This window comes from Sus scrofa, chromosome 18, assembly GCF_000003025.6.
Source record: "Sus scrofa isolate TJ Tabasco breed Duroc chromosome 18, Sscrofa11.1, whole genome shotgun sequence".
NCBI lineage: Eukaryota > Metazoa > Chordata > Mammalia > Artiodactyla > Suidae > Sus > Sus scrofa.
The window spans coordinates 45,047,283-45,075,000 of NC_010460.4; the positions used below are offsets into that span (position 1 = coordinate 45,047,283).

Below are 27,718 nucleotides of genomic sequence, written 5' to 3' on the forward strand. Positions count from 1 at the left end.
GATAGAACCCGCAACCTTATGGTTCCTGGTTGGATTTGTTTCCACTGCGCCATGACAGGAACTCCTGAATACATGTAGTTTTTTAAATATTCCATGTGACAAAATGGAAATCGTGCATAAAACACTTGCTGCAGTAGATACTGTGATTGTCTTGAAGCAAAGTGCTCTTATGATTGAGCTGCCAGCTGAACTGTCTGCTTTTCCCTGAAATACCATTTTTATTTAAAAGAATGACTGATAAGGACACTTTGTAGAAAAAGAACACAGTGAGCCTGTTACTTCAAGTATGTTACCAGTGATACACTTGGATCTTTCAAGCAAAAAATAGAAAACTTGTATCTGATTCTGCAAGCCTGAAGCTTTTAATACTAAAGGCTTTTATGATGAGATTTGTGTTGCTGTTAAAGAACGTGGATTTCTAAATATATTGGGAATTTGGAAGATCTGCAAAATTCACTGAATCCCTCTTTTACAAAAGATCATTGTGTAATGCTACAGAACTATACCTGGGGAAAAGAAGCATTCAAAATATAAAATAGATTTTAATATGACAGACTGGAAAAAGTTCATTGGTAACAATTTGATTCCATACTGCAGCTGGCCTTTAATAAACTACCATTTATTAAAGTTTTGGTTTAATATCAAAGAATGTCCATAATTATCTGAAAAGATTTTAAAATACTCCTCCCTTTTCCAGCTACATATCATATGAAGCCAGCTTTTCTTTATTTATGTTATCTGCTTCTACATTTGGTCTGGTATGAAAATCCAGCTGCTTTCTAATAAGCCAGATTTAAAGAGATTTACAAAACTGCAAACAGTGCTACTCTTCTAATTTTTTTATCCCTTTGGAAAGTCTTGTTATTTTTCATAAAACTATGTTAACATGTAATGGATTTATTGTTATTTTTAAGTGAATTAATAACTAAATTTTTAAGTTTTCTCATTTTAAATTTCTCATATATTAAATGCAGATATAGTCTACCTAAGCAAAAGATTTGGGGTCTTCAGTGATATTTAAGACCAGAAAGTTTAAGAACCACTGATTTAAAATAATGATTACTGGGAAATAACCCAGATGTCCAGTAGACGGTAATTGGTTATATTATATGAGTCAAAATATTAAATATTTGACATGAAAACATTTTACAGTATTTTGGTAGGTAAGAAGAGCAGGCCATAAAACTACGCAATATGATTCCTTTTTTCTAAAAAATTATAAAATGTAATATATTAATTTCAAATGTTTTCTGTAATGCTAAGGTATTAAGCAGTTTTCTCTGGGAAAAGAAGGTAGAAAATTTTTTAAAAATTGTAAAAATGTTAGGCAGCATCATGAGATACTGTTTCCTCCCGGCTTTTAATGAAAATATCTTGTTCTTTACTAGCCAAGTTACCTAACCTGAATTTTTTCCCCTTATTTTAAAAATCAAGACAGCAATAGCTACTTCTTGGGCTTCTTCAAATAATTGAGGTAATCATACATGGTATATCATAGTTGTTCCATGTATTTAATTCCCTCTAACATTTCTCTCAGCTCTAAAATTCTGTATACTAGTAGCATATCTGTGACATTCCGTGGCTAGTAAATCTTCCCTTAAGTCAAAATAAGGGTCCTCTGAAAACAAGAAGTGCGTATCAGGTGACTATCGTCTTATTTCTGTTAAAAAAAGTTATGGTCTCATGGCTGTAATACAGAAAGTAGATAGCATCATACACATGCATTTTGGTAAAGACAGGTAAGGGAAACTAATATTTAATGAGCTGCGGTTACGTAATAACTCAGCCAGGTACTTTTATAAAATAGCTGGATACTTTATGGACAGTATCACATTAATCCTCCCAGTCCTGTGAGGTCAGGACTCTTGTTATGCCTGTTTTACTGATGTAGAAATGGTCAAACGAAGAAGTTATGGAACCTATCCTTAGTCATTTGTAGAGATGAAGTGGGTTTAAACCCAGGTCTGGCTCTTTAAGCCCTATAATAGGCTGCCTCTGAACCACCAGAGGAACACAAGAAACAGCTAGCCCAGATCCTCGTTGTGGGAGATTCTGAGGTGGGAAAAAACCTGGATTAAGGTTCATAAACTTCGGAGTTCCCGTCGTGGCGCAGTGGTTAACGAATCCGACTAGGAACCATGAGGTTGCGGGTTCGGTCCCTGCCCTTGCTCAGTGGGTTAACGGTCCGGCGTTGCCGTGAGCTGTGGTGTAGGTTGCAGACATGGCTCGGATCCCGCGTTGCTGTGGCTCTGGCGTAGGCCGGTGGCTACAGCTCCGATTCAACCCCTAGCCTGGGAACCTCCATATGCCGCGGGAGCGGCCCAAGAAATAGCAACAACAACAACAACAAAAGACAAAAAGACAAAAAAAAAAAGGTTCATAAACTTCAAAATCTCTGGGTCTTTAAAGACTCATTCCCCAACATTTGATTAAATTAAAATAACATATATAAACACAGTGCCTGGTACATCATAATCATTCAGTAAATGAAAGCGAATTATTCTAACTCCAGGGCGAAGCCAAAAGTTTGGGCTCCTAGTCATAAAATAGTAAAAGAAAAAAAATATCAGAGTAAGTTCATAATCCCTTACTTGATACTCTTCAAGCCATGTGAAGTGGTTTTTTTTTTTTTTTTTTTTTTAATTTTTAAAAAGATAATACTGTACTTACTGTGTATTATGTAACAACCCTAGCAGGATCCAGGATCACCTTCTGTAATCACATCAATAATCACATTAATTATTTCTGCATTGAAATATGTGAATATTCACACCAAGCATAATAAGCGCTATTCTGAAGCTGTAAAGATAAAGACTATAAATATATAAATAACCTCACATCAGTTCAGGTAACGTTTTGCTGTCAAACAAGTGAAGGAAAAAACCTTTTGCTTCTAGAGGTTATTGTAGAACAGAGTCGTAGGGAAGGGATTGCGGACTCGGAAGGCATACAGTGTAATGTTTCAAGGAGAAAAAAGCAGAACAGATTTCCTTACCAGCTGAGGAACAGGTAATCAAGAGACACTGCTGTTCAAAAGAGATTCTGCATCCTACATCCTAAATCAAAAGCAGTCTTTTTGGCCTCTAATCTTAAATACTAATCATATCCAAAGAGAAAAGGAACAAGCACCATTTCTTTTTATCTTCACTCATATAAATATGCTTCACTTTAAATAATATTGGGAACAAAGTGAGAAAGGAAAAATGATATTTTGTGTATTGGTCTTTAAATGCTGAAAAAAAACCAAAATACTAAATTCTCTTGAACTATGAAAGAGCCTAAGATTATAGGGTGTGTTTGGTCATTCCTGAAGAATAATATCCAAGACATTTACCTTTTATAAAAAAAAATAATATAATAATTGTAAAAGAAGAGAATTTTAAGCATTGGGAAGATAAGCAGTATAGTTATCCGCAGTGCCTGATGGAGCCAGAACTGAAGCAGAATAAGAAAACAGCCTGTTCTTTATCCCTCTCCTCAAGTCCTCACTTCCATGGTACATGATTACACACAGTCAGCTCCCTTAACTCCTCTTTCCTTCCGCTGAATTCGATCCAATCCCTGATCAAATCTCTTTTGTGGCGTTCCCGTCGTGGCGCAGTGGTTAACGAATCCGACTAGGAACCATGAGGTTGCGGGTTCGATCCCTGCCCTTGCTCAGTGGGTTAAGGATCCGGCATTGCCGTGAGCTGTGGTGTAGGTCACAGACGCGGCTCGGATCCAGCGTTGCTGTGGCTCTGGCGTAGGCCGGTGGCTACAGCTCCGATTCAACCCCTAGCCTGGGAACCTCCATATGCCGTGGGAGCGGCCCAAGAAATGGCAAAAAGACAAAAAGACAAAAAAAAAAAGTCTCTTTTGCCCCTCACTTGCCATTCAGGAGCTGAATGTGGTTGGAGTAAATGAATAATAAGAGTTTCACTTGTAAATTAATTGTCACTGATCTCAAGTGAGTCCTTCAGGCTCCTTGACAGTTCATTTCCTTAGTTCATTCACCCTTTCCATCACCTAAACGGTTCTTTCATTTCTTTTCTTCTCTCTTCAAACTCTACGACCCTTCCTCTGTGTCTGCTCATGAGCTTCCTTCTTAACTTTCACTAAGACCCGGTGGTGAAAGGATATCCCATGATCCCACTGCCACATCTACTACGTACTCACATTTATGCATATACCCTGCCCTCCCTTCTGCCGCAGTGGCTGAACCTCCAGGGATCGAAAATTAACCCCTCTTGTGCTTTCCAGTTAAATCAGCATCTCAGTTGCGGTTGAGAACTACTCTATAAGAATATAAGCTCCATGAGAGCAGAGACTTGTTCTGTTTTATTCAGTGCTTATGACAGTACCTAACACATAACATTTTGCGATTTTGGCTTTTTTTTTTTTTTTGACTATGCCTGTGGCATGTGGAAGTTTCTGGGCCAGGGATTGAACCCCTGGTACAGCAGCAACCTGAGCTGCTTCAGTGACAGTACTGGATTTTTCACCTGCTGCACTGCAAGGGAACTCCCCTAACACATAGTAGTTATGTACCCAGACTTATTTTGAATGAATAGATGAGTGGATGAATGAATGAATCTATTTAGAAAGAAAAAAGGTATAAATTATAAACTCTGAGAAGGACAAAACACATAACTAATAACTGGTGTTTTATAGTTAGAAGTTCAGATCTCTTCACCAAAAAAATACTGAATTGCTACAAATATGCCCCTCTTAAGTTTTTTCCTAGAATTTTTTTTTGCTGATAATTGTAGTTATTTGGATATTTTTTGGTTACTGAGAGCTGAGATTTTTCTGATTTCTCAAGCCTTTCTTTTAAAGTGGATTTCATTCTTTTTTTTTTTTTTGTCTTTGTAGGGCCGCTCCAGTGGCATATGGATGTTCCCAGACTAGGGGTTGAATCGGAGCTGTAGCTGCCAGCCTACACCACTGCCACAGCAACGTGGGATCTGAGCTGCGTCTGTGACCTACACCACAGCTCACGGCAACGCCAGATCCTTAACCCACTGAGCAAGGCCAGGGATCGAACCCGAAACCTCATGGTTCCTAGTTGGATTTGTTTCCACTGTGCCAAGATGGGAACTCCTAAGGTTCACAAATGAGTAAATCTGTATAAATCTAAAGCCTCTATTCCTTTCACCCAATACTGCTGCTCAGAAGACCTAGGCTCAAATGCCCGCTCCATCGCTTTTTCTCTCTTGTTAAGGAGGCAGATTCTCTTATGGTTGACGTCTGATTGCATTTCTTTTGTTAAATCAGAAGAATGTTTACTTTCTTGACGCCTGTTTCATGAATAGTCATCGGAAAAACAGCCACATGTATTTTCATTTGGTTTTATATCTCTTTTCCCTAAATTATAATTTATGGGAAAGTGGCTATTCAGACTTCTGTGTATTTTGAAAATGTACATGTATAATGTACATGCAGTGGTTTAGTACAGAAGTAAGCATTATGGATTTTCATGGGCTATAACTCAATAACATGGCTATATTTTTTTATAGAAACAATCCTTGAGCCCTGTTTCCTTACTGATATGATTCAAACAGTATTAGGATAAAGAAAACCAGCTTCTTTTTGGCAGTTGAATTTTTATTTGTAAAGCAACCCTAAAATGGAACTCAGGTAATTTCTGTATATAGTGCTCTGGTGGATAGCCTAGAACAAATACTCTTAGTGTGGTTAGTCATTTACTTGGGAAGCTATTGCCAGGGCAGACTCAGAGCTACTAGGACAGAAAGCACGTAAGTAAAATTGTGTTTGTGAAAAATGGAAATACAGAGTAACTCAGCAATGTAATAATGTAAATTAATGAAGAATTACTTCATTTATAGAGATTTGACTCAAGTGTTCTAAGAAAGGATCATTTGTAAATCAAGATGCAAGTGCTTATCTCCATTGGTCTTTAGGTCAGGATTTTTCTTTCTTTAGCTTCTGCCTTTTTAAAAAAGACACAGTAAGGAATTTTCTGTGTGGTGCAGTGGGTTAAGGGTCCAGTGTTGCCACAGCTGTGGTGCAGGACATAGCTTCAGCGGGGTTTGATCCCTGGCCTGGAAACTTCCACACGCCACAAGCATGGCCAAAAAAAAAAAAAGAAAGAAATGCTTCACGAATTCTACTTTTACTGTGTCTATCTTTTTGGCTGTGCCTGTGGCCTGCTGAATTTCCCTGGCCAGGGATTGAATCTGCACCACAGTGGCGATCTGAGCTGCTGCAGTGACAACACTGGGTCCTTAGCCTTCTGAGCCACAGAGGAACTCCAGGCATTTCTCTGTAAGTATATAGGGATTCCATTTGCTTGTGGATCAGTGCTCAGCTATTTATTTATTCTGTTTTTACTTTCAATTTGTAGTCTCTTGCCTCATACTTTGTTTTTTTCAACTGAAGCATTCACTCTCATCTAAAAACTATTAGCATAAATCTGAGAACAGGGACATTCTCCTTAACTCCAAGGCTGCTATCACATCCAAAGAATATGACATTGATTCATTGTCATCTAATACATAGCCCACCTCCACATTGTCTCAATTACTCCCCAAATAACAGGGCTTTGCCTTTTCTGTGATCCAGTGTCTAATAAAGGTTCATGCTCTACGTTTGGTTGTCATGTTTCATCAGCCTTTTAAATCTAGAGCAGTTCCCATGTTCTTCCTTTTTTAAAAAAAAATCTTTCATGATGACATTTTTTGGAATCTAGATCAGTCATCTTATGGAATTTTTCTCATTCTGGATTTATCTGATTGTTTCCTTATTGGTTTCAGGTTAAACCTTTTTGGTTACCATACAGACTCTAGTTTTTTTTTTAAAGGTTGGGACTCATTTTTAGAGAATCTTGACTTGTTCTGCCTATTCTCAGATGCTAGGTACAAAGCAGCAGCACTTGAATTTGTCTTTTTGTAGATAATGACAACCTGGCATATTATAATGAAGAAAACAAATTTTTTAAAGCAAAAATCAGCTGTCCAATTTGTGATCTAATGAGCCTTTCTGAAACCTGATGGTGGGGTGTGTGGTCTTCTGTTACCTCATAGAAATCTTAAAACAGCAGCATTAAATCGAGTCTTCTTGAAACAGAGCTTTCAGGTTTCCATCCCAACAAAAATGCCCATTGTGTAAAACAGCAACCGGCTGAATTGCGAATTGATGTACTGCAGTTATACCAAAGAAATTCTTAGACCTTATGCTCTTGGGAGGAAATATGGCATTCCCAAACCTGTGTTTTTAGATTATTCTGAGCCTATCTTGGGTTAATTTTGAAACTTGTGTATAAGAAGTAAGTTTGACAGCAAACTTTATAACCAAAATGACATCTTACTCTAACCCTGGTTTATAATGTTTAAGAAAATAAATGTTTATTTCTTAAACATTTTCGTAAAATATTGAATTTACGAAATATTTCTTAAAATATCCTTTATTTCTTAAATATTTTCATAAAATATTGAATTTATGAAATAGTTGCCTTGGTTGTAAAAAATGTTTATATTTAAGTATTGTCTTCAGCTCTACCTGTTCAGAAACCAAGCAACTTTCACTTAGCAAAGTTTGCATACCAGATTCTCTAAAAATACTATTTTCATGTAAACATTTGGTTTTTGTATTTGTAATTTGTGTGTGTGTGTGTCACTTTAGAGCCGCACCCGCAGCATATGGAGGTTCCCAGGCTAGGGGTCGAATTGGAACAGTAGTTGCCGGCCTTCGCCAGAACCACAGCCACGCCAGATCCGAGCCATCTCTGCAACCTACACCACAGCCCATAGCAATGTCAGATCCTTAACCCACTGAGCAAGGTCAGGGATCGAACCCGCATCGTCATGGATACTATTCAGATTTGTTTCCACTGTGTCACAACAGGAACTCCTCTTATTTTTTTATTTCTATACCAAAGAACAGTAGACGTTAATTACAACGAGGAGTATGTTTTAAATCCTTTTTTTATTGAGGTCAGCTGTGTTTAGATTAATCAGGTTGACATTCCTTGCTAGTGGGTCTTGAGCTGTTGATAATAGTGTTAAATGGTGATTCGGTTGTTGCAGAAAGTACAACTCCTTATCCAGCTGATATAGTAAATCATCACGTGAAACAACTGGTGGTGCCCCATGTAGTCGATGGAAATAGTGCATGAGGAAGTATATATTTCTTTTGTTTACCAACAGAGTCTTATAGATGGGTGCTCATTTATTAATGAATACGTGACACTTGGGCAGACGTCGGAGAACTTTTTTAGCACGTTGTATTTGTCACACAGAATGTATTTTAAGGAGAGAAGGTAACAGAAATATTTCCCTTTGTAGGGAAAGGAAATATTAACATCTTTAAAGACACAGCCGTGTTTAGGGTAAATAGGTTCTTGGACTTAGTGCTGATTCAGAGAGAAACGTAGCATTAGAAAATTATGGGCCACTAGAGGTCACTGTTTAGTAATCAACTTTTAATGAACCAGAACAGTCAGGAAAGCCAATAAATTACAGTGTGGGTTTTTCTAATTATGAATTAGCATTTAATCATTCAATGACAAGTTCACTGTGGCAGTGGTTCTATGTATTTTGCATATGTGGTTATGCTAATATACTTTTATATATCTCAGATGCTGGTCCTCTGTCATTAGAGTAGTATTGCCAAAGGCTTTGTTATCTCGTCCTAATTACTAATTATGAGATGTAATTAACTTTGTTACCACCTTCACCCCTTTCATGGACTAAAAGTTCTTTTGAAAGTAAAGTTTCACTGCAAATGAAAGTTACGTTTGCATCGTCACAGGTGTAATGGTTCTGATCCATTCCACCCTCTTCTCCCTAAAACCTTCATGCTTCATTCTTGGTTCCTCGCAGTCCCTTCCTTGCCCTCTGCTTTGTCTCACCTGGTTTCTTTCCTCCCTTATTTGGGTTCCTCATCTACTTTAATGTGAATCAGTTGCTTTGTTTATGCAGTGACTCTTTCTTCACAAGCTTTCCAGCCTTGACTCTTATTGCCTCTGTTAACGGAATCCCAGGTGGGCAGCTTGAGCCGAGCCAAGCAGGGAAGGTAGGAGGTGTATGCGTGTAAGCAAGTGTGCTGCCGCCACCAGCCCGCTGCTCCAGGCACATGTCTCCCCTTAGCCTGTGCAGCCTGGAATCCATTCAGGCAAAGGCAGATTTCCCTGCTCATGTGATAAAAATTTGTTTTCTTCCTTCAAGTCTAGGCTGGTTGCCCCAGAGGAGGCCTCCTGATCATAGGGGGAAAACTGCAGACGTGCAGGGGGTTCCTTTTCTTGGAAACGGTTCTGTGCGTTCTGCTCAGAAAGCAGGTTCGTTAGTGCCCTGCTACTCAGACTTCCTCTGCTCCTTGTTGCCTTCACTTCCCCTGCTGCTAGGCCACTGCTGGGTGCCTCTGTCCCTCAGTATCCATGGGGTTTTAGTTCCAAGACCCCCTGAGGATAGCAGACTCCGTCCGAGTCAAGTGTCGCATAAAAGGCATAGTACAGTCAGCCCTCTGTACCGGTGGCTCCCCATTCACAGCTAGCAGGTGCCACCTGTACCCACTCAGTGTTCTCAGGGTTGCATCTGTCTTCACAAGGCACCTGACACATTGTTCACCCAAGCCAGCCCAGTCTCCATAGCCTGCATCTAACTAACTTTTCTCCTCTTATGTCTTCCTACTTCTCTCCACATGCCTTAACTTCTGGCCAAACTTGGCCATTTGCTATTTCTTAAATGTAGACTTCATTTACTCTAGTCTCTGGTTCTTGTTTATACTTTTCCTTTCCTGGGATTTTAATCTCTTCTTCATTTCCTATCTGTCAAGCTCTAAGTCCCATCTCGATGCCACCTCCTGTGATGTTCTTTCTCCTCAGGTAGAGGTGACCCCTCCTGTGGACCACTGTGACAGGTCGGGCACCTACTATCCCACCTGGCACTGTAACGGCTCCTGTACCTGTGCTCTCTTCTCAACTGCATTGCAGGTGTTTGAATCCAAGGATTTTTTGGCAGATAAAGTACTAAAATACAGGCGATTCTTTATTAAGTACAAATAGTTCTTTATTAAATCACCTAAGGGAGAGGAAAATGTATTTTATACTTTGGAATGATGCTTTTCATGTGTGCATAGCTCTATTTTAAAAGAGATTGAGAATTTAGTTTAAAATAACCTTTGCTTAATAACAGCTACAAATTCTTGTATTTTTATAAAAATTAAGAAAGATGGAGGATATGTGTGTTTGACCTTGAACTGTATTCTCCAGCTCTTTTAAAGTATTATTTCCAGTGTCTGAATACATATATAAATTCCATATTATTAGAGGAATAAAGGGTGCATTTTATAGTGATAGAAATTAGCTTGCAGAGTATCTGTTTATAAAAAGGAAAATTGTTGCCTGTTTGAATTTAGAGTATGTTTTTGCTTGGAAACAACGTTTTCTAATACACTTAGGTTCCTATTTTCTACCTCAAATTTAGTCAACACCGAACTTTCCTAGGTTATGATTAGTGTCGTGTTTCTGTGGGAAATGATTTTAGAAATCCAGCTTGGAATGCCAGCCAGGATGCCAGCCCTTTCTATTCTTTAAGAAAGTCAACCTACTGTTTCTTCCTCCTTTTTCTAATCTGTGGGCTCTGAATTTTCCTGTGGGGATTCACCTACTCTTCCAAAATTTAAAGTAGCTCATCTCTGAAGAGGTTTCCTAATTTTGTGTTTCCATCACAGATGTGTTTTACTTTCTAGATCTGCGTTTTAATCTATGGGACTCCTTAAGTTAAACTCATTTTCTGAGTCTAGCTCATCTTTTTTATAAAACTAGATCTTCCCCTTGATTCTCTATAGTATGCTACAGTTTTCAGATTTTCTAATTGTTTAGATTCAAACTCCAAGAACAGCATTGTCCAATAGAAATATAATAGAAAACTATAGGTAATTTAAATTTTTTAGTAGCCACATTAAAAAAAATTAAACACAGGAACATAATTTTAATAATATTTTATTTAACCCAGCACATCTAAAATATTATTTTTACATGTAATCAATTTAAAATTATCAAAGTATTTTACATCTTCTTTTTCTCATATTAAGACTTCAAGGGGAGTTCCCATCGTGGCGCAGTGGTTAACGAATCCGACTAGAAACCATGAGGTTGCGGGTTCGATCCCTGCCCTTACTCAGTGGGTTAACGATCCGGCGTTGCCGTGAGCTGTGGTGTAGGTTGCAGACGAGGCTCGGATCCCGCGTTGCTGTGGCTCTCTGGCGTCGGCTGGTGTCTACAGCTCCGATTGGACCCCTAGCCTGGGAATCTCCATATGCCGAGGGAGCGGCCCAAGAAATAGCAAAAAGACCAAAAAAAAAAAAAAAAAAAAAGACTTCAAGGAGTTGCTCAGTGGTTGGCGAATCTGACTAAAAACCACGAGGTTGAGGGTTCGATCCCTGGCCTTGCTCAGTGGGTTAAGGATCCAAAGTTGCCATGAGCTGTGGTGTAGGTCACACATGCAGCTCAGATCCCACGTTGCTGTGGCTGGTGGCTATAGCTCCAATTAGACCCCTAACCTGGGAACTTCCATATGCTGTGGGTGTGGCCCTAGAAAAGACTAAAAAAAAAAAAAAAAAAAAAAAAAGACTTCAAAGTCTGGTGTTCATTTTACACATAAAGCACATTAAGAAGACAATCCCACTTAACAGTTGTTTTAAAAAGAATAAAATACCTATGGATAAATTTAATCGAGGTGAAACACCTGTACACTGAAATCTCTAAGACATTAATTGCAGAATTGAAGAAAATATAAATAAGTGGAAAGACAGTCCATGTTCATGAATTAGAAGAATTAATATTGTTAAAATGTCCATACTACCCAAAGTAATCTATAGATTTATTTCAAGTCCAGTCAGAATTCCAAAGACATTTTTCACAGAAATAGCATAACCCTAAGATTTGTATGGAATCACAAAAACCCCTAAATAACCACAATCCTGAGAAGAACAAAACTGGAGGCATTATGCTTCCTGATTTCAAGCTATATTACAAAGCTGTAGTAATCAAAATGGTATGGTATGGCATAAAAACAGACATACAGGTCAATGGACATACAGATCAATGGAACAGAGTAGGGAGCCCAGAAATAAACCCATATATGTCAATTAATTTATGGCAAAGAAGGCAAGAATATATCATAGGGAAAGGACAGTCTCTTCAGTACATGGTGTTGGGAAACTGGGCAGACACGTGCATAGGAATGAAAGTAGGCTACTATCTTCCACCATGCAAAAAAAATTAACTCAAAATAGATTGAAGGCTTGAGTCTAAGAGCTGAAACCCTACAACTCCTAGAAGAAAACATAAGCAGTAAGCTCCTTGACATTGGTCTTGCTGATTTTTTTGGATCTGACTCTAAAAGCAAAGGCAATAAAAGTAAAAATAAGTAAGTGGGACTACATCAAACTAAAAAATTTCTGCACAGCAAAGGAAATATCAACAAAATGAAAAGAAAATCTTCTGAATGGGAAAAAATATTTACACATCATATATCTGACAAGGGGCTGATATCCTATATATATATATATCTTTATATGTATGAGTTGTTTATAGAACTCGTGCACCTCAATAGCAAAAAACTAAACAATCCTGTTAAAAAATGGGCAGAGGATCTGAATAAACACTTTTCCAAAGAAGACATACATATGGCCAACAGGCAATTGAAAAGATGCTCAACATCACTAATCATTAGGGAAAAGCAAATCAAAACTACATTAAAAACATCACCTCATACCTGTTTGGCTATTATGAAAAAAACGAGAAGTTTCCACTGTGCTGCAGTGGGTTAAGAACCTGCCATGGTATTCCTGAGGATGCAGGTTCGATCCCTGGCCTTGCTTAATGTGTTAAGGATCCAGCATTGCTCCAAGCTGGAGTGTAGGTTGCAGATACTCCTGGGATCCCATGTTTCTGTGACCGTGACGTAGGCTGGAGGCTACAGCTCCTATTCAACCCCTAGCCTGGGACCTTCCATAAGTTGCAGGTGCAGCCTTAAAAAAGAGGAAAAAAAAGGACTAGAAGTAACAAGTGTTGGCAAGGATGTGGAGAAAAGGGAACCGTTCTGCACTATTGGGAATATGAATTGGTTCAGCCACTGTAGAAAATATCAGTATAGAGGTTCTTCAAAAAATTAAAAATAGAAATACTATATGATTTAGTAATTCCACTCTTGGGTATTTATCTGAAAAAAAAAAAAAAATGGAGACACTAAATCAAGATCTGTGTGCCCCTGTGTTCATTTCAACAATATTTACAATAACCAAGGTGTATAAATAACTGTTAATTTGTCCATTAATGGATGACTGGATAAAGTGAATTTGGAGATCTGTATATGTATTTATCTATCTGTTTTATCTTTCATACATACACATATACATACATACCTACAGTGGAATGCTATTCAGTCAAAGAAAAGAAAATCTTGGCATTTGTAACAACATGGATGGACCTTAAGGGCAGTATGGTAAGTAAAAAAGGCAGACAAAAAGACAAATACCATGTGGCCTCACTTATAATTGGAATTTAAAAAACAAAAAGCAAGTCATAGACACAGAGAACAGATGGGAGAGGATAAAATGGGTGAAGGGGATCAGAAGGTACAAACTTAGAGCTATAAAATAAATTCTGGGGATGTAGTCTACAGCGTGGTGACTGTAGTTAATAATACCACTTGCATATTTGAAAGTTGCATATTTGAGATTTGATCTTAAAAGTCCTTATCACAAGAAAAAAAATTTTATTTAAAAATACTTAAATAAAAGTAAGTATTTTTGGTTGGTCCCTTTTTTCCAACCAAATTTTTGAAATCTGGTGTATCTTTTACACCTTAGGCACATTTCGTTTTGAGTTAACTGTATTTCAAGTGCTCAGCAGTTATACCTGGCCTGGGGCTGCTGTACTGGACACTGCACAGCCTTAAAGAGTCTGCCCTGCATTTCTCTGCTCAGCCAGTGACATAGTGTGGTTCTTCATTGTCTGCCGAAGTTCCTTCAGTACTTGCAAGGACATTTACAGGTTTTTCCTCCTTCCCTTTCTCCTGTCCTTCTCTCATCCCTGTTGTTAAAAACCGTATATACATACACCTGTGTGTCATTTGTGTGTCAGTTACTGTGGTAGAATAACTCATAGTCTTGTTCTCAGGAGCTCACAGTCTAGTGAGATGGGCACATGGAAATAGATACTTCATTACAGTGCAGATTGATAGCTGCCATAACAGACATATAAACAAATTCCGTGGTAAGTTGATAATGGAATTGGGATTATATGCATCTGTCAGATATGACTTCTAGACTAGTTGCTTTCCCAAAGAACTGATAAGTGTTACCATGTGTTAGAGAGTTGTTTGAGGACATTTCAAGAAAAAGGTAGTTTTCAAGGTTTAGAATTGAAAAAGGCCATGGTGTGTTTAAAGATGAAGTGAAAGTTGGTCTATCTGGAGTTTGCATTGTTTCAGATTAGCTGCTTACTAGTCTCTGAATAGATTCCATACTTCTATGCCTTTATGTATTGGCTGTCCTAGTTGACTTCTGAAATGTCTCTGCCCCACATCTTTCCAGCATATCATAACCTTAAGCATCTTTCATGGCCCATATTAGGCTGATCTTTTTTAGTGAAGGTTCTCCTGCTCCGATTTCCTAGTTTTATTCCACAAATGAACGTGATGTTTCCCCCTTTTGAATTTTGAACATTTAAATTTTTAATGGCAATTGTCTTTCTATTAAGGTTAATTTTATAGTGCAGTAACTCTTGTCTGGATCACAAAACTTAATTTGAGCAAGAATTGGGTCTTAATTATTTTTGTATACTCTGAACAGCCAAGAGTGGATTCCTTCTATATAGAAGATATTCAATAAATAATTGATTTGTGTGTAGTAAACTTTTTTAATGTGGTAGAAAACAAACAAAAGCACAAAACTAAAGTGATCTAGAGATGCCAAGTACCTAATACTTTCTTTTACTTTCATGAAAAGTATTCATAAATTTGAATGACTGCTATATCTAGTTGGATGAAATTTCTTGATTTCACCTGTGAAAGTAGAGGCCATAAAAGCAACATTCTGTTGTAAATTTTTAGTGTAATAGAGCTGCTAATGGTAAAGATGAAACCTGTTTTATTAATCAGAAAAGACTTAGAGATATCCTGGCATAAAAATAAGATGGGAATAAATCTTTCGACATTTAAGGACCCCCCCACCCCCCCTTTTTTAACATAGCCATCTATTGTTTCTGGCAGTATGGTGGATTACATATGTTAAAATATACCTTCCCGCCGTAAAACACCCAGGTGCTGGATAAATTACAACAAACATATTTTTAAATGTATTTCAGATCTTTCAAAAATAACGGAAATCCTCAATGACCAAATGATTGAATAATACAGGCATAACTCAGAGATATTGCGGGTTCAGTTCCAGACCACTGTGTTAAGTGAGTCATATGAATGTTTTTGGTCTTCCAGTGCATATAAACATTATGTTAGAGTTCCTGCTGTGACTCAGCAGTAACAAACCAGACTAGTATCCATGAGGTTATGGGTTCAGTCCCTGGCCCCTCTCAGTGGGTTGAAGATCTGGCATTGCCATGAGCTGTGGTGTAGGTTGCAGACGCTCGGCTCGGATCTGGTATTGCTGTGGCTGTGGTGCAGGCCAGCAGCTAAAGCACCAATTTGACCCCTAGCCTGGGAACCTCCATATGCCGTGGGTGTGGCCCTAAAAAAAAAAAAAAGTTATGTTTACACTATACTGTAGTCATTTAAGTGTGTAATAGCATTATGTCTTTAAAAATGTACTTAATTAAAAAATACTCTATTGCTAAAAATGTTAACTGTCATCTGACCACACAAGGTTGCTGTAAACCTTCAATCTGAAAAACAAAAACAAAAAAACCCCACAATATCTGAGGAGCTCAGTAAAGCAAAGCACAATAAAACAGTGCATGCCTGTGACCTGAAATCAGTTTGATGGTCCCAGAAGCTCTGATCTTAGGAACCAGGGCCTTTAGGTATTAACGTTCATGGGTGAAGAATCAAAGGGTGATGGGAAATTAGGCCTTGTACTCACACAAAGTGCGAAAGCCCCTCCCTCCCATTGCCCTTCCCCCGCAAAGCCAAAATCCCCAAAGGCAATACCCTCTGAGAAAAGGGTGGCCTGTGGATAATCTGCCTCTTGGTGTAGAAGTTTAATTAGGAAATCTGTCTGTCTATACTGGTTATAGTTTGCAAAATAAAATATATCAGTCCCCCCTGAATCTTTGTAACAGTAGGTCTGATCTCATGGGTATAGAGTTCAAATTTAAACAACTCAGCCAATTAGGAAATTTAAGGGCTTCTCAGTGGTTAGGACTAAAAGGGTCTGTCATCCAAGAAAGAATAAAAATCCTTTCTGGAGAAAATCATCCTCAAATCCAGGACTTTTAGAAATCACAAATATTCAGCTTAGTAAATATGAGCTCTCTCTCACACACACACACATATATATATCTCCAGACACATAAGACAAATCACCAGCACAAGAGTTAATAGGAACGAACAAATTTAGTCTCTATAAACTACAGATACTGAAATTCCCCAAACAGAATATATGATGACTATATAAAACATTTGAAGAAATAAAAGATGGAATTGAAAATACATGAACAAGGAACGAGAGAATATCAGAAAAGACTGTTCAGATTGGGGGGGGCGGGGGATCACTGAAATTTGGAAGTCAGTAGATGAGTTAGATGGCATATGGGAATTGAAGAGAGAATTAGTCAATAGGAAGGCGACCTAAAGAAGTAAACCAGATGCTACACAGAAAGACATGGAGGCGGGAAATAGGGAAGAGCGGTTAAGATACACGGATACACAGCTTAGAAAGAAAAAGTCAAACGTGTCTGACTGGAGTTCTGAGTATAAAAGGGGGAGATGATCAAAATGACGTCTGAGAATTTCCAGAATTGACGCAAGTGCACAGAAACAGGAATCCACCCGAATCTCTCACTTGAACTGCACGTGGATACAGAGAGAAAAAGTTGCAAGAAGAGGGTACTTTCTGGTCCAGGGAGTAGAAAGAAGGGGGCCCCATGAAACAGGGAGATCCCCTTTTCCCCTTCCCAGTTCTGCCGCCAGGTAAGTCTTGTGAAAAGGCGATTCTCTGGTAGCAGCAGGCGGCCATGCAGACCCTTAACATTGGGGGGCGGAATCCTCCTCTCCGACCAGAGGAACTGTGGTCCAGAGAGTGTGGAAGAATCTCTCTGGCCTTTTACTTTATTCTTCTGCTCCTTGGCCCCAGAGACCTAGTTGCAGGAATTGTAGGACTTTATAGCCAGAGGACCAGACGAGGAGGATTGTAAGTAGGAGACTTGGGGGGTGGGGGCGGGGACGCGGAGGAGAGTAGAAGGGACTCAAGACATTGAGCCCTTAATGTTGTATGAACTATAAGATCCATCAGAGCCATGGAGCATGCATCTCACCCGAGACAGCTTACCAAAAGCTTTAAGCACTTAACTATGGGGTAGACTGGCCCCCGGCTAATGCACATGTAGTACAATTCAAATAGCACTGCAGAGACTTTGAAAACTGAACCAACATTGAAATCACAGCCCACAAAAGGCAGATAGCAGTTTGCAGCTTGACCTGAACCTGGTTGATTGTCTGATAAAACACAGAAACCAAAACACAGTATTCTTTATAGAATTTGAACAAGATCCAGAGTCTCAGAATATTCCAAATGTCTGTAATATAATGAAAAGTTACTTGACACAGAAAGAACCAGGAAAAATCTGACAAATTCTCAAGTGAAAAGACAAGATGCCAACTCTGAGATTATCCAGATGTTTCGTATCAAGCAGTAACTTCAAAATAGCTATTATAACCATGTTCCAAGAAGTAAATTTTATAACTGAAAAATATAATAACCAGAAATTTGAAGAAAATCTCTGAATTATTCAAAAGCAGAGTGGATATGACAAAGGTAAGAAAGAGTCAGTAATTTGAGGATAGAAATGACATGAATAGAAATTATTCATTCTCCGAGTTCCCGTTGTGGCTCAGTGGAAATGAATCTGACTAGGAACCATGAGGTTTCGGGTTCGATCCCTGACCTTGATCAGTGGGTTAAGGATCCGGCATTGCCGTGAGCTGTGGTGTAGGTGTAGATGTGGCGTTGCCGTGATTGTGGTGTAGGCCGGCAGCTACAGCTCCAATTGGACCCCTAGCCTGGGAACCTCCATGTGCTGAAGGTGTAGCCCTAAAAAGACAAAAAAAAAAAAAAAAATTTTTTTTCATGCTCAGAAATATCATAAACAAACAGCTGAAAACCAGAGAAAAAGAAAAATATCTTGAGAGCAGCCAGAGAAAAATGATGCATTATAGGGGAACAGTGGTATGAATGACTTCAGAGAAACCATGAAGCCCAGAGGCAGTGGGAACAACATTTTTAGAGTGCTAGAATCAGAATTCCGTATGTGGCAGAATATCCTTTGGGAATGGAGGTGAAATAGAAACTTTCTCAGCTGAAGGAAAACTAAGAGAATTTATCTCCAGCAGACATATTCCAAAAAGGTTATGTACTGCACCTAATAAAATAACCTCAAAAATTTATAAAGCAACAAAGAGTAGAACCATATGGAGAAATTGATAAATGTCTAACACAGTAGTATTTCAGTATATCTCCCCTAAGCAATTGATCAATTTTTTAAAAGATGAGATAAATTTGAATAACACAATTAATAAGCTGGAGGATATATATATAGAACCTCGCAATTGAAAAATGTATTTCTCAAGATATATATAAAAAAATATTATGGAGTTCTCGTCATGGCTCAGAGGTAACAAACCCGACTACTATTTATGAGGACACAGGTTTGATCCCTAGCCTTGCTCAGTGGGTTAAGGATCCGGCGTTGCAGTTAGCTGTGGTGCAGGTCAAAGATGTGGCTTAGATTGCTTGTGGCTGTGGTTGTGGCATTGGCTGGCAGCTGCAGCTCCAATTCAACCCCTTGTCCTGGAACTTCCATATGCCACAGGTGTGGCTCTAAAAAAAGACAAAAAACCCCGAAAAAGAAGTATTAAAATTTGACCACTCAGTGAGCCATAAAGCAAGTCTCCAGCTCCAAAACGTCTGTCTCTGATAGATACCTTATCTAACAACAATGCAATGTAATTAGGTATCAGTAGCAAGAATACAGTCAAAACCTTCTATACATTTGAAACTTAAAATCCCATTTCTAAAGAGTTCATATTCTTTACTCAAAGAAGTTATATGAGAAAAAAGAACACTCAATAGTAATGGCAAAAATATAAAACTGGGATGCAGGTAACACAGGACTTTAGGGAAAAAGCAAATGCAAATTTTGAAGGTATATTATAAGGAAGCAAGCTGAGTATGAGAGCTTCTAAATTTTTAAAAATTTTCGAGATAAAAATAAAACACGTTTCAAAAATAAAATGAAAACCAAAACATCAGCAGAAAGTGATCCAATTTTAAGATGGGGGAAGGACTTAAGTAGACATTTCTCCAGAGAAGGTATACAAATGGTCAACAAGCACATGAAAAGATGTTCAGCATCAGTAATCATTAAGGAAGTGCAAATTAAAATTATAACGAGATACCACTTCACACTCATTAGAATGGCTACTACATAAAATGACAAATGTTTGCAAGGATGAGGAGAAATTGGAACTCTTGTGCCTTGCACATGGTGGTGTAAAATTGTGTATGCTCTGTGGGAAAGAGCATGGTGGTTCTTCAAAAAATTAAACATAGAATTACCATATGATCAGCAATTTTACTTTTTTGTGCGTATCCCAAAAGCATTGAATGCAGGAACTAGAAAAGATAGTTGTATACCAGTGTTACGTGGTGAATATTGGCAGCAATATTCACAGTAGCCGAAAGGTAGAGACAACTCAAATGTTCATTGGTGGATGAATAGATAAAATGTGATAGATTTAAAAAATTGAATGTTACTCAGCCTTAAAATGGAATGAAATTCTGATACATATTACAATAGGTATGAACCTTGAAGATGTTGTACAGTATGAAATAAGCCAGTCATAAAAGGACAAATATTTAATGATGTACTTATATGAGATAACCAGAATAGTCAAATTCTATTTTTACTTTAAAATTTTTAAATTTACTTAATGCCACTGAACTGTACAATTAAAAATGGTAAATTTGGAGTTCCCTTTGTGGCTCAGGTTAAGGACCCGATGTCTCTGTGAAGATGAGAGTTTTTGCGTTTTTGTGTGTGTGTCTTTTTGCCTTTTCTTGGGCCGCTCCCGTGGCACATGGAGGTTCCCAGGCTAGGGGTCGAATCGGAGCTCTAGCCACTGGCCTATACCAGACCCACAGCAACTCGGGATCCGAGCCGAGTCTGCAACCTATACCACAGCTCATGGCAACACCAGATCATTAACCCACTGAGCGAGGCCAGGGATCGAACCCGAAACCTCATGGTTCCTAGTCAGATTCGATAACCACTGAGCCATGATGGGAACTCCGAGGATGAGAGTTTGATCCCTGGCCTTTCTCAGTGGGTTAAGGATCTGACATTGCCACAAGCTGTGGTATAGGTCACAGATGTGACTCAGATCTGGTGTTGCTGTGGCATAGGCCTCATCTGCAGCTCCAGTTCAACCCCTAGCCCAGGAACTTCCATATGCTGCAGATGTGGCCATAAAAACCAAAAAAAAAAAAAAAAAAAAAAAAAAAAAAGAAATCTATTTTGTATATGCTTTACCATAATTTTTTAAAGAATCACTAGGTAAATAATAAATGGACGTTACTAAGAACTGAGTTGGTAATCTAGAAGTTCAGCTTATGAAAATATTCTAGAATAAGTAAAGTGGAAATTGAGTATAAAGGTAGCTTTATCAATTCAATAAAAGGGAAGAAAGAGGAAAAGTGGAATAAAAATAGAAAAGTGAATGACTTGAATTTTACCACGAGACTAAGATTCTTTTTTTCTTTTTTTTTTTTTATGACCTCACCTGCAGCATATGGAAGTTCCCAGGCCAGGGATTGAATCCCAGCCTCAGTGAATCCTTTAACTCATTGTGCTTTGCTGTGACCTGAACTTTTACAGTCAGGTTCTTAACCCACTGTGTCACAGTGGGAACTCTGAGATTGAGATTCTTAAAGAACAAAATTCAGCTCTTTGCTCTAATGCCTACAATAAAATTATATTAAAAGGCTAACAATAAAGGGAAGGACAAAGACATTTAAAAATCCAACTGTAGAGAAAGTATGGATGGCAACATCGTATTATAGAAAGCAAAATTTGGTGTGAACAAGGGTATCTTTACGATGAAAAAAGGAATAACTCGCAAAGAGGAAACCCTATCATATTTTTATGTGTGTAATAGTATTACATCAATGACTACAAAAAACCTTTAGAAATTTGATTTAAAACCACAATTAGGAGTTCCCGTCGTGGCGCAGTGGTTAACGAATCCGACTAGGAACCATGAGGTTGCGGGTTCGGTCCCTGCCCTTGCTCAGTGGGTTAACGATCCGGTGTTGCCGTGAGCTGTGGTGTAGGTTGCAGATGCGGCTCGGATCCCACGTTGCTGTGGCTCTGGCTTAAGCCAGTGGCCACAGCTCTGATTAGACTCCTGGCCTGGGAACCTCCATATGCCGCGGGAGCGGCCCAAGAAATAGCAACAACAACAACAACAACAAAAAAAAAAACCCACAATTATATTGGAAAATCATAGTATTTCTCTCAGGGTTTGACAGATCAAAACAAAACATAAAAAGTACTTAACACAGTTAATAAGCTTAGTTTAATAGTTTTTGTGTGTTTGTCTTGGCCGTTCTTGTAGTATTCAGAAGTTCTTGGGCTAGGGATCAGACCCATGCCACAGCAATGACAATGTGGAATCCTTCACTGACTGAGCCACCAGGGAACTCCCGTTAAATAGTTATTTACCGAACCCTATAAGTAGAGAATATACTTGATTCTCACATTTCCATGGAAAAGAACTTGGCCACAAATAAAATCTTTAAAGATTCAGAGATAGGGAGTTCCCATGATGGCTCATTGGAAACGAATCTGACTAGTATCCATGAGGATATAGTTTTCATCCCTGACTGTGAGGTGGGTTAAGGATCCGGCGTTGCTGTGAACTGTGGTTTAGGTTGCAGGTGAGGCTTGGATCTGGTGTTGCTGTGACTGTGACGCAGGCCAGCTGCTATGGCTCTGATTCAACCCCTAACGTGGGAACCTCCATCCTGCAGGTACAGCCCTAAAAACACCAAAAAAAAAAAAGAAAGAAAAAAAAGAAAAAATTCAGAGATAGAAAGTGTGCTCCATTCTCTAGTCACAGAATCGTAAAACAGTTAAAATAGTTTTAAGCTACTGTTATGGTTTGAATTTTGTCCATCTGAAACTTAGATGTTGAATCCCCTAAGCCCCAGTACCTCACAACATAACCTTATTTGGAGATTTATTCTTCACAGAAGTAATCAAGTTAAAGTGAAGTCATTAGGGTGGACTCTAATTTAATATGATTGGCATCCTTATAAAAAGGAGAAATTAGAACACAGATACCTACAGAAGGAAGAGGATAGGAAGGCAGGGGCTAGGACAATAGCCATCTGTAAGCCAAGGTGGCCTGAAACAGAGATTTCCAATAAAGCCCTCTGAGAAGACCAATCCTGCCAGGACCTAACCTTGGACTTGTAGCTTCCAGAACTGAGACAATAAATTTCTGTTATTTAAGCCACCCAGTTTGACTTTGTTATGATAGCCCTAGCAGACTAATACAGCTACCATTTGGAAATTGAAGATATTCTTCTAAATAGTTTTGCGGTCAAAGAAATTTAAAGCTGAAGTTAATGAAAATCAGACCATTTTGTGTCAAAATATGTATAAAATAAAGCTAGACTGCTGGCAGACATTTTATAGAGGTTTTAAATAATTTTTAAAATTAAAAAAAGATTGAAAGTAAACAGATGAATTTCAAAAAACTAGAAGAAAACAAGTACAAATCAGTAGAAAGAAAATAATAAATACAGAAATTAACTAATTGGAATTAATTAGGAGATTAGTTTTAATAAGAAAAATAGAGTTGTTAATAAAACCCAGAGCTGGTCTTTCAAAAAAGCAGCTTTAATAATTAGTCTGATCAAGAAAAATAGAGAAAACATGAATATCAAGAATGAAATGGGAGTTCCCGTCGTGGCGCAATAGTTAACAAGTCCGACTAGGAACCATGAGGTTGCAGGTTCGATCCCTGCCCTTGCTCAGTGGGTTAATGATCCAGCATTGCCATGAGCTGTGGTGTGGGTTGCAGATGCGGCTCGGATCCCACGTTGCTGTGGCTCGGGCGTAGGCTGGCAGCTCAGCTCCAATTCGACCCCTAACCTGGGAACCTCCATATGCCATGGGAGCGGCCCAAGAAATGGCAAAAAGACAAAAAAAAAAAGAATGAAATGGATTGAACACGGGAATAAAATTAAAGGAATTAGGAGCTTTAGGACAGTACTAAAGTATAAAGTCCAGATGAAATGGGTGGTTTTCTAGGAAAACAAATGATCAAAATTGAGTCAAGAGGAAGCAAAATTAGGTTCCTAATAAATAAAGATATCAGAATAGAGCCATTATATCTGGCGTAGGTCAGTGGCTACAGCTCCAATTCGACCCCTAGCCTGGGAACCTCCATATGCCACAAGAGCGGCCCAAAGAAATAGCAAAAAGACAAAAAAAAAAAAAAAAAAAGAATAGAGCCATTATAAAAGGGTACCTCTCAAGCAAAGATGGCTCTAAATGACAAATTTCATGTAATCATGTATTAATGTGTAATTCTTAGATATATGTAAACATATAATATAGGTTTTTTCCTTTTTATGTCTGTACCTGCAGCATATGGAAGTTACTGGGCTGTGGTTGAATCAGAGCTGCTACTATAGAGCTACATCACAGCCACAACAACTCGGATCTGATCTGCGTCTGCACCTTACACCACAGCTTGTGGCAATGCTGGATCCTTAACCCACTGAATGAGGCCAGGAATCAAACCTGCATCCTCACGGAGACTATGTCAGATTCTTAACCCCCTGAGTGACAACAGGAACTCCAAATTTATAAAATTTAAACAGTGTTATTATAGATTCTTAGCGCAAGGCTAATACTTAATAATGAACTTATCAACAAGTGTGCAGGACCTGTATGAAGAAAATGATAAAACTTTATGAAGAGGAAATAGGATCTGAATAAATGGAGAAAAACCATTTATCTGCATATAAAGATTTTTGTCCATTCTCTTGAGAGAGTGTATAAATTTCAATGCAAAACCACATTCTGTTTCTTTTTTAAAAACATAAGCTCATCTGAAAGATTTAATAAAAATAACTAATTTTTTTTTAAATGGGACAAGTAGGACTCTGCTAATTACCAGAACATAGTATAAAGTTACAGCGTTAAAACAGCATGGTATTTGCTCAAGAATAAATAGTAAATTGGGGAACAGAATTGAGCCCCAAACTGACCCATGTCCATGTGGGGATTTAGTAAATAGTAAGGCATTCAGATCAGTGGGAAAAATGGTGAATTATTTAATAAACTGTATTAAGACAATTGACTATACACTAGTTAGGAAACAGATACCACACACAGAAATAAATAGCAGTGGATTAAAGAAACGAGTATTAAGAAATAAAAAGTATGAAAAGACCAGAGGGAAATATAAGAGAATATTTTCATTACCTTAGCATGAGGAAATTATAAAGCAGGATATAATCAAAAGCTATTAAAAATTAACAGATCTGAGAATATTTTTAAAAGTCCTCTGTGTAAGATAAAGTTATAAGATGGTGACAAACCGAGAGAAAATATTTGTGACGTATGTAACAAAGTAGATGTAAATACTGTACATTAACAAGAAAAAGACCAAGAAATCAGGAGGAAAAAAAGATATATGCTAAGGAATTTATAAGAGGAAATACAATGGGCGTGTATGAAAAGATGCTCAACTTTGCCAGAGGAAATGACTATTGTATATCAAGCTTATTTAAATCAATCTAATATTATTTTGAACTTGTCACAATCCTTTGAAGTAGGTATTGAGCCCACTTAACAAGTAAGAAAATTGAGTCTTAGATCAGTGAACTGGCTTACTGATGAACAGTTCTTCAATTACTGCAACTTATGGAAGGAGAGGGGACTTTTTTTCATGAAAACTATATATTTCTAATTTATGGTTATCTTCAATATAAATTTTATTTTCAGAATATTATTTTTGGTGTTACTTTAGTGTCGTCCCTGAGGAGGGCGGGAAAAGAAATGTAATTTACTACCTTTGATCATGTGACTCTTGGTTTCGCCCTCTAGTCAAGCTTTCAAGACGCACAAACACATGCAGTACATACACATATTTGACTTGAGAAGGTAAACATTTTTACAAGGTGTATTTATATCTAACTTGGGTGAATACTGTGTAAACCCAGTCTCTAGGTTTGGACACAGTGGTTGCTTCCTGGTCTGAGGAGGAAGAAGGCTGTCATCTATCATAGGATGATGATAGGCTTATTCTTTACTTTCAGGGCATAAAATAGGGCAAGAAGCTTTCCGTTATGTTGGGATTCATTCTCATAAAACCAGATGAAGAGTTCTCACACCACTTCCATTGTCAGCATCCAGTAGTTGCCTTTATCACATATTGGTCTCACAGTATTCAGTAAGTTTTTTGTTTTTTGTCTTTTGTCTTTTTAGGGCCACACCCACGGCATATGGGGGTGCCCAGGCTAGGAGTTGAATCAGAGCAGTAGCTGCTGGCCCATGCCACAGCCACAGAAACATGGGATCCGAGCCGTGCCTGCGACTTACACCACAGCTCAGGGCAACGCCGGATGCTTAACCCACTGAGCAAGGCCAGGGATGGAACCTGCAACCTCATGGATACTAGTAGGGTTCGTTAACCACTGAGCCACGATGGGAACTCCAGTAAAAGTTTTATTCCGCAGGTTTCAGTACGTGAAGTTGGCCACAAATATAATAATTTTTTATTACTTCCTATAGGATTGTTTTTCTTTTTCTTTTTTTTTTTTTTTTGTCTTTTTGTCTTTTGTTGTTGCTATTTCTTGGGCCGCTCCCGTGGCATATGGATGTTCCCAGGCTAGGGGTTGAATTGGAGCTGTAGCCACTGGCCTACGCCAGAGCCACAGCAACGCGGGATCCGAGCCGCGTCTGCAACCTACACCACAGCTCACGGCAACGCCGGATCGTTAACCCACTGAGCAAGGGCAGGGACCGAACCCGCAACCTAGTCGGATTCGTTAACCACTGCACCACGACGGGAACTCCAGGATTGTTTTTCTACTCAAGGAAGTAGTAAATGGGATCCAAAGCCTGTGTAAACAGTAATGCGTCCTTGATCCTCGTGCAGATCTGACAGTTACCCTTCCTTAATACGATGTCATGTAACCTAGAATGGTGGCGAAAAGATACTTACTGAGGGGCTGGAAAGAATGGCGGAGTAGGCTAAGTCTGGCTTACATTCGGAAATGCCACCTCTTCAACTGTGCCTGCCCACAGTTCGAGTCCAGATTCTCAAGGAATTCCCCAGATTCTCACGGTCCTGGAGATGGAAACTCCCAGTTCACCGAGTGTAGCTTATTAACGCAGCCTTCTCCTATTTCTTAGTTTCTTGCTATCTTCCGTTTACTCTATTTGCTACCAGGATATCACCTGGCATTCTGTTATTCTCCACCCTCCCTCTGTCAACCATTTCTTTCTACCTACTCCCCAAATTATAATGGAACTCACACGAACAATCAGCTCTCTATAAAATAGAGCAGGCGATCATGATGCTTGTGTTTCTTCTCAAGCAAACTGGAGTAGGGGAACTCCAGAGGTTTACGGACTATGGCAGTGGTTGGATTACTGAGAATTTAGTTATTAGCCTTGTTGTACTTTGTTAATGCTGGGTGCAGGGAATGTGTGGAAAATTTATAGGGAAATATCTGACTCCTTTCACAGAAAAATGTTGCAAAGTATGCAGATCCTAAAAAAAGTAAAATAAATAGAAGGACGTTAAGGCTGCAAGCTGTTTAATACATGATTTCTTTTTTTTTTTTCTTTTTTTTCTTCTTTTTTTTTTTTTTTCTTTTGTCTTTTGTCTTTTGTCTTTTTGTTGTTGTTGTTTGCTATTTCTTGGGCCGCTCCCGCGGCATATGGAGGTTCCCAGGCTAGGGGTTGAATCGGAGCTGTAGCCACCGGCCTACACCAGAGCCACAGCAACGCGGGATCCGAGCTGTGTCTGCAACCTACACCACAGCTCACGGCAACGCCGGATCGTTAACCCACTGAGCAAGGGCAGGGACCGAACCCGCAACCTCATGGTTCCTAGTCGGATTCATTAACCACTGCGCCACGACGGGAACTCCAATACATGATTTCTTATTTGGCTTTTTTAAATGATTTTTTAAAGCTGAAAGATACATGATCTACAAGATAGTTTTAAAAATCACATCCTCCAAAGACGTTGTTAACTTTTTCCTTGGGCTCCAGCTATGTAGCTTGTAGAAGCCTAGAGTTTCATAGCAGATCCAGCATTATGCACAATCTTAGTCTGAGGTGAGCATCAGAGAAGTGGTTTTTAAAGTGACTTTCAAAATGAAAGCAAACCGTTTCATTCTCTGATTTACCCCACTCTTTAAAATCTCCACTCTGATGGCTTCTGTTCTGCGTGGGTCCCCTTCAAAAACCAACCCAGCTCCATGCAGAACATTCTGTTGCTCTTTCAGCATA

General features: G+C 38.7%; 1 protein-coding gene across 1 annotated transcript in view; it reads left to right on the forward strand.

The window, feature by feature from the left end:
- The window catches only part of HIBADH (3-hydroxyisobutyrate dehydrogenase), a 116,762-nt gene that overhangs the window by 61,873 nt on the left and 27,171 nt on the right, over positions 1 to 27,718 (forward strand). The window lies entirely within an intron of this gene.